At 39.9% G+C, this 7,469-nt stretch overlaps 1 long non-coding RNA gene across 2 annotated transcripts; it reads left to right on the forward strand.

Moving 5' to 3' along the window:
* Nucleotides 1-334: 334 nt before the first annotated feature.
* LOC148141966 (uncharacterized) lies at nucleotides 335-7,198 on the forward strand. 2 transcript variants are annotated; one of them, XR_015752260.1, is made up of 3 exons: nucleotides 335-1,650; nucleotides 2,674-4,084; nucleotides 4,478-7,198. It is a non-coding gene; the product is annotated as an uncharacterized LOC148141966 (long non-coding RNA). The 2 variants fall into 2 exon arrangements; XR_015752261.1 differs by lacking the exon at nucleotides 335-1,650 and having other exon boundaries at nucleotides 2,535-3,706; nucleotides 3,842-4,084; nucleotides 4,478-7,191.
* The last annotated feature ends 271 nt before the right edge of the window (nucleotides 7,199-7,469 follow it).

Here is a 7,469-nt window from a genome sequence, read left to right on the forward strand (position 1 = left end):
GCAACTTCAATGAAGAAATTATACTCTCAGAGGAACCTTTGAACTTGTGCTTTCATAGCGTCGCTAGTATTAAGGTCCGCCCTGAGATCTAAGTCATGTTGGAACTGAAACGGAGGAATCGACAGAGAGGCTACAGAATGACATTGCACCCATTTGGTTTTCTTTAAATCACTGACGAGCAGGAAAATGTAAACGGGGAGGGCGAGTGGGGAAGTGAGGCAGTTGCAGCTCTGGTGAAATTCCTTCTTTGTGATTCAATCAGCAGCCAGAGACGTGAAGGTGACTCAGGCGTGAGAGCTCTTCACATCGAGAACAAAAATCACTCAAGGGCAGTTAGCACCTCTTCCGGAGTGGGGGTGTGGTGAGGTAATTACCTTTTGACTTCTGTTACTATGTTCAGAAACTGCCTTTTAGATTGAGGTGAACAGAAACTGCATTTCTAATAAGCACCATGGAATTTAGCAAAATTTATTGAGTCGCTTCTCGTCGATTCCCACACAGGTTTCCAATTCAGTTCGTATCCATATGGCTCATGTACAGGAGTGAACATCTCTGCAGCAAATTGCACGGTTAAGGTAAAAGGCAAGGAAAGTGGCATCTCGAACTGGCTCCGAGGTCAGAGTATCCTCACAATGTGATCTGTCGTTCTCGGATTGTAATGCTACCTCCGGTTTAAGGGTGGAGAACATTCTTTGGGACTCTTATTCTGCAAAACAGTCACAGTGACTGAAACTATGCTGCACGGTATGATGTGCAACACGGTCTGCTCAGCTTTGTGCATTTTCCCTGTAGTCCGGTGTGTTTCGTGTTCCGTGTAAACGTGAAAGTTGTCCTGTTTCGAGCAATGGGTGAAATCATTTAGCAAAGCAAGAATCGAAATTGCAGTAATGTCAAGCAGTGCATGGTTATTTGACCAAATCATAAGCGAACCTATATTCTCACGCAATCACAGATACATTTGTAGCTGAAAAGAGTCTGAGAAGATAGACTCAGCTTACCATTGATTTTTTTGGATTGATGGGCTATCATTATCTGCTGCGAAATTGACATTGTAGCCGGGCACATCCCAGCAGCTGTGCGAGTCGGAGAGGGATCATGGAACCCTTTTCTTGTGTTTTTGCATCTGTTGTTATGCAGCATCACAATTGGAAGTGCAAGGAAAGGGAGGCTCCTACCGGCTGGTCGTGTGGCCGAGCGGTCTAAGGTGCTGGATCCAGGTTCCAGTCTCGAAAGGAGCGTGCCATTTCAGCTGATCAACTCCAACGCAGCGGCATTGTTAAAATGCTGTTTCGGTCCCCACTGCATTGATGTTGAAAACAAAAGGAAAAATCGGTTTGCTTCCCGGGGAATAAACTGTGGTGTGGGATAGTGCCAAATATTTCAAAGTGTCTCTGCTGTCATGATCGTGTTCGCCTCCCGCGCGGAAAATCGCAAAAAGCTCTGCTGTTCCAGGCAAGTTGAGCTTTTACTGGAACCGAATGGAGTCTGTTATTTCATCGCTGTTGTGAAACAATGTGCTGAGGTGACTCGACTCGTCGTTATTTGGTTTTCTGGCCAATGGGAAAATCGTTCCAATGAATTTTGATGTGATATGTTATTGAATTTCTCCTATTTCCTTCATTTCCGTCCTGGAGACATCGGAAGGGAAAGGTAATCTAATCGAGACTGTGATTGGTGAAATTCACTTTTTATGGCCCATTCTTATTAGGTTCTTTCTTTCTCTCTTTTCAGCATTGTCTGGGAAGTGGTGGTGCACTAAGGCTGCAGTATGTTTGAAAGAGTAGTTTGGAATTGCCCTGTTGTTAGTTATGAGATTACTTTATGGCTCATGCCCTCGGACTGTCTCACATTTAGCATTCATGCTTCGCTGTGTCTGAAAATGCATGAGGTATGCCCATTTTGTTTGTGTTCCGTGTTAAATGCTTTCTGTTTTGCGATTCGCTCAATGCATTAAGAGTTAACAGGGTTTCTGAGGTAACTTCCAGCAGCAAAAATCCTCAACTGAGGATCTGGGAAAATTTCACGGAGTATGGTCAGTCGCAGCAAAAGAAAGAAAGTCGTTCGATTCTGCAGTATTTCACAATACTACCTTTCCCGTGAGCAGTCGAACAGACTAAATGATTGTGCCACAGACTGCGATGGCAAGCTCCGCTAAAAAGTAATCCTTTACAGCCGGTGTAAGCAACACAATGGTATTGGGGTACACCGCGTGGAAACAGATACTTCGGTGTATCTCGTCCATGCTCACCACATAGCCAAAATTAAACAAGTCCCGTTCCCCAGCATTTGGCCCCAATCCCTCTAAACCCATCCTATCCAGAAATCATCCAATTACCTTTGCAATTTTCTGAGTGTAATAGCCTCCTCCACTTCCTCTGGTAACTCATTCCATACGCGCACAACCTTCGGTGTGGGAAATGTGCCTCCAGATCCTTTGTCAATTTCAGCCCACTCACTTTAAGCCTATGCTCTCGAGTTTTCAACTCACCCCAACTTGGGTAAAACACCTAAATACTCCGTTAACAAACCTTCCATTAGATCGTGTCGCAGTCGTTTCCGCTGGAGGGAAAGTCGTCCCAGCCTATTCCACCTCGCCCTACGGTCCAAACATTGTCGACATCCTTGTCCATATTTTGTCATCAATTTCACGTGTCTTTTTTTTACGTTTTCAAGATGTCAATTCCACTGGACAACAACGAGCTATTGGAAACAGAAAGGTGAAACGGAGAATGGCTTCAGCTTTCAGTGCTGGATGCCACTGAGTCGCAACGCGGCCGGTTGAGGCTTGTTTCTGTAGTGTAGTGGTCATAACATTCGCCTCACACGCGAAAAGTCGCCAGTTTGAAATTGGGCAGAAACTGCTTTGCTCTTCAACTGCAGCTTTTACATGGACAAGAACGGAGCTTTCTTGCTTGCTTTCCCATCTGCAAACCTGCCTTCGAATTTGCTTGAACAAATCTGCTCTCGTAGTGAAATGTAATGCCATTCCATTTAATTACTGTGCAAAGCATTGTAAAGTTTTTCTCCAACCTGGTTCTGATCATATGCCATTCTGTTTGAGAGTGTAGTTACCGCCTTCTGATCCTTCCATGAAAAGCAGTACCGCATTTGCATTCCTTGTGCAGGCGGCCCGGTTCAAAGATAGGGAAGAAGCTGATGCGCTGGTGTCACAGCGCACCACGGATTCCTGAACTAGTCTGTCTGTCAAATGTACCCCAAAGTCGTCTCTGAAAGGCCTCGTTTGGAATCTGTCTGTCGTTATTCAACGTGCGAGAATTGGCACCAGAGGTCCTAAATCATGTTTTGGGGCAGTTCGCACGTTAGTGGCTCATTCAATCAGTAACAGCAATGAAAGAAATTACACTCTCAGAGGAACCTTTGGACTTGTGCTTTCATAGTGTCGCTAGTATGAAGGTCCGCCCCGAGATCTAAGTCATGTTGGAACTGAAACGGAGGAATCGACAGAGAGGCTACAGAATGACATCGCACCCATTTGGTTTTCTTTAAATCACTGACGAGCAGGAAAATGTAAACAGGGAGGGCGAGTGGGGAAGTGAGGCAGTTGCAGCTCTGGTGAAATTCCTTCTTTGTGATTTACTCAGCAACCAGAGACGTGAAGGTGACTCAGGCGTGAGAGCTCTTCACATCGAGAACAAAAAGCACTCAAGGGCAGTTAGCGCCTCTTCCGGAGTGGGGGTGGGGTGAAGTAATTACCTTTTGACTTCTGTTACTATGTTCAGAAACTGCCTTTTAGATTGAGGTGAACAGAAACTGCATTTCTAATAAGCACCATGGAATTTAGCAAAATTTATTGAGTCGCTTCTCGTCGATTCCCACACAGGTTTCCAATTCAGTTCGTATCCATATGGCTCATGTCCAGGAATGAACATCTCTGCAGCAAATTGCACGGTTAAGGTAAAAGGCAAGGAAAGTGGCATCTCGAACTGGCTCCGAGGTCAGAGCATCCTCACAATGTGATCTGTCGTTCTCGGATTGTAATGTTACCTCCGGTTTTAGGGTGGAGAACATTCTTTGGGACTCGTATTCTGCAAAACAGACACAGTGACTGTAACTATGCTGCATGGTATGATGTGGAACACGGTCTGCTCAGCTTTGTCCATTTCCCCTGTAGTCCGGTGTGTTTCGTGTTCCGTGTAAACGTGAAAGTCGTCCTGTTTCGAGCAATGGGTGAAATCATTTAGCAAAGCAAGAATCGAAATTGCAGTAATGTCAAGCAGCTCATGGTAATTTGACCAAATCATAAGCGAACCTATATTCTCACGCACTCACAGATACATTTGTAACTGAAAAGAGTCTGAGAAGATAGACTCAGCTTACCATTGATTTTTTTGGATTGGTGGGCTATCATTATCTGCTGCGAAATTGACATTGTAGCCGGGCACATCCCAGCAGCTGTGCGAGTCGGAGCGGGATAATGGAACCCTTTTCATGTGACTTTGCATCTGTTGTTATGCAGGAGCACAATTGGAAATGCAAGAAAATGGGGAGCCTCGCCTGCTGGTAGTGTGGCCGAGCGGCCTAAAGTGCAGGATCCAGATTCCAGTTCCGGAAGGGTGGTGGGTTTGAATCCCACCGCTGCCTTTTCTGTTGATCACCTCCAACGCTGCAGCTTGTTGGAATGCTGTTTCGGTCGCCAGTGTATTGATGTTGAAAACAAAAAAAAATGGGTTTGCTCCCGGGGAAATAATTGTGGTGTGGGATCGTCCCAAATATTTCAAAGTGTCTCTGCTGTGATGATCGTGTTCGCTTCCCGCGCGGAAAATCGCAATCCGCTCTGCTGTTCCAGGCCAGTTGAGCTTTTACTGGAACCGAATGGAGATTATTATTTCATCGCTGTTGTGAAACAAAGTCCTACGGTGACAAAAAAAATCAACATGGTCAAAGCAGTTCTTTTCTTACAATGAAATGAAAACAATAATCATTTTGTAGCACACATGATTTGAAATAGCAGTTTTTTAATGTGACATATACAGTGAAGACTAACTTTTGCAAAAATGTAGGAATGTCACAAATTTAAAATGCTGTATTTGTTCAATTTGTAATAATAATGGTTATAAGTTGAATTGTCTCTTGTACACACACAACAAAAAAGGAGCTTAAAGATTGTTAGATTGACAAAAATTTGCTTCCCATCATTATTGTAGTACAGTCAATATCCGTGATAAAGTAGAATTATTGGTTTAAACAATACAAATCAACATTAACGACTGAACTGAAATATAGCACATCAATTGCATTAACTGCATAGAATAGTAAATAAATGCTTACTGTTGTCATTTGTCCTGGAAACAATAAGATACTTACTCAGGTTATTGCACTGAATAGTAATCAGCTGATGATGAATATCTTTGTGTCGCTTTATGTGCACTGTTTTGTGTGAACATTGATTTCAATAAATTTAGATATTTACATGAATTAGGAACAGACTGATAACTGGATGTGAAAGATCTTATTTTAGATTAGACAATTTTTAGTATTCACTAGATTTGCTGAACAAAACACAGTTAAATCATCATGCAATAAATGAGATTAGAGAGAATATGCAAATTCAATTTTCAAATGAATACACTCGGATATTTTCACAGCATTTCAATTTTACATTCAATATAAATAGATGAGTGGAAAACTAAAAATAAATTTCAGACAACTCATAAACAGATCAATAACTAAAAATTGATATATAGCAGGAAGTGGCATTTGTTTATTTAACTGAAGAAGAACTTGACTTTTTTCTCATATTTATATTTTTGAAACATCAAGTTCTACGTGCAGTCTGAACTCAGCTCTTCAGAACAAAAGAAAATCAAGGAATATCTTTACTTTGCATATTTCATCTTTGTGACTGCAACATTATCAAATCTTTTGCAAAGAATATTGATTGAGTGGAATTAGATACATTCTGTTATTAGCGGACTGAAGAAAATATATAGCAGATACTGTGATTATTGGAATGAACAACAAATGAAAACATATCTAATGTTGAATTGAAAGGCAATTCATTTGATTCTTAGATATTTTCTTATCAACATTCAGAGCTGCTCTGGCACAGCTCTGTGCAAGGTGGGAATTGAAATTGTACCCTCTGGTCTGGTAACAGAGACACGACCAGAGTTGCACAAGACTCCTTCATAACATTCCCAACCAGGCTGGGCAGGGCTGAAAACTAATCAGATGTTTATTGTGATAATTGGATTGGAATTAAATGGTTGGATACTGTGTGTAATCTACTGAAAATTCAGTAGTAATTTACAATAATGATGGGAGTTAACAAATGTCTTAATTAAACATGATTTTTATAATCACTTGTGGAACGACAACTTGACAGAATTCTGTGATTAATGTGCATTATAAATAAAAATGAATTTAATTATTTTATATGTTCATAAGTTTCTCATTTTCTGAAATGCAAATTAAAATGTTTTTGATCTACACATAAATTGGAACAAAATGATAATTGGTCGATCAATGTAACTATTCACCTGAAGACAACTTTCATTCTTTCTGAAAATGTACGATTTCTAAGAAGTCACCATTTCCTGTGATTGTTTAATGAAATAAGAGAGATGCCAACCCTTTTTTGTGTGCTTTAAAAAATTCATGGGGATTTAAATGATATTGCACATGAAAAATATTCAATTGTTGTTGTGATTAAAATCAAAAGTGTTTCCAAGTTTAAAATGAAAAGCAATATTCAGAATGATTGAGAGATTGTACATTGCAATGTCCTTGCATTAGTTATTATACGAAAACATAGTTCCACACGTACACCACTTACCGAATTGAATAATTATTAGGTATTGGCAACAAATCGATTTGAAAACATTTATTAATGAATTTAAGAATAATGAAGTATGTCTTCTTCATATTCCACTGAGTAATGTTCAGAAATAAAGAGAAATTTTGCAGTGCAAAGTAACTGGTGTTCTCTGAATTTCAATGGCTGAGAAGACTGTGATCTTTCAAATGAGCAAAAGTCAGATATTTACAAATGATACTGCAATGGCAATTATTGATCTTTTGTGGGTGTATTGGCCGTATGAAACAGGTTTTAATATTGTAGCACTCACACTAAGAAATATGGAAGTTATTAAAGGCACATTGTACTTGTTATAAAGCCTAAGTTAAAGTATTGCGTAATTATTGTAATTGATAATTGTTTCTAAAATCCTGATAGATAAATTGACTTAATATTTTGAATGCACTTTGCCCTGATGTCCATTGTATATTCATTAAGATTAATTAACTGAGAATTAAAATATAAAACGTGGCTTTAATAATTAAAAAATCTCAGCAACAATTGAACATAGTTTAAATTTTTTTTTGGTAGGTTCATGTCTATTTTATTCATGTAACTTTAATCATGATAAACGTTTAGACAAATGTCAGAACTAGGAAGAAAATAATTAGGCCGGGAAAGTGAGTATTATTATGAACAAAACATCGAGTTA

The sequence above is a fragment of the Chiloscyllium plagiosum genome, unplaced genomic scaffold (assembly GCF_037043375.1).
Source record: "Chiloscyllium plagiosum isolate Xiang-an unplaced genomic scaffold, Cpla_swu_hap1 HiC_scaffold_31, whole genome shotgun sequence".
In the NCBI taxonomy this organism is placed as follows: Eukaryota; Metazoa; Chordata; class Chondrichthyes; order Orectolobiformes; family Hemiscylliidae; genus Chiloscyllium; species Chiloscyllium plagiosum.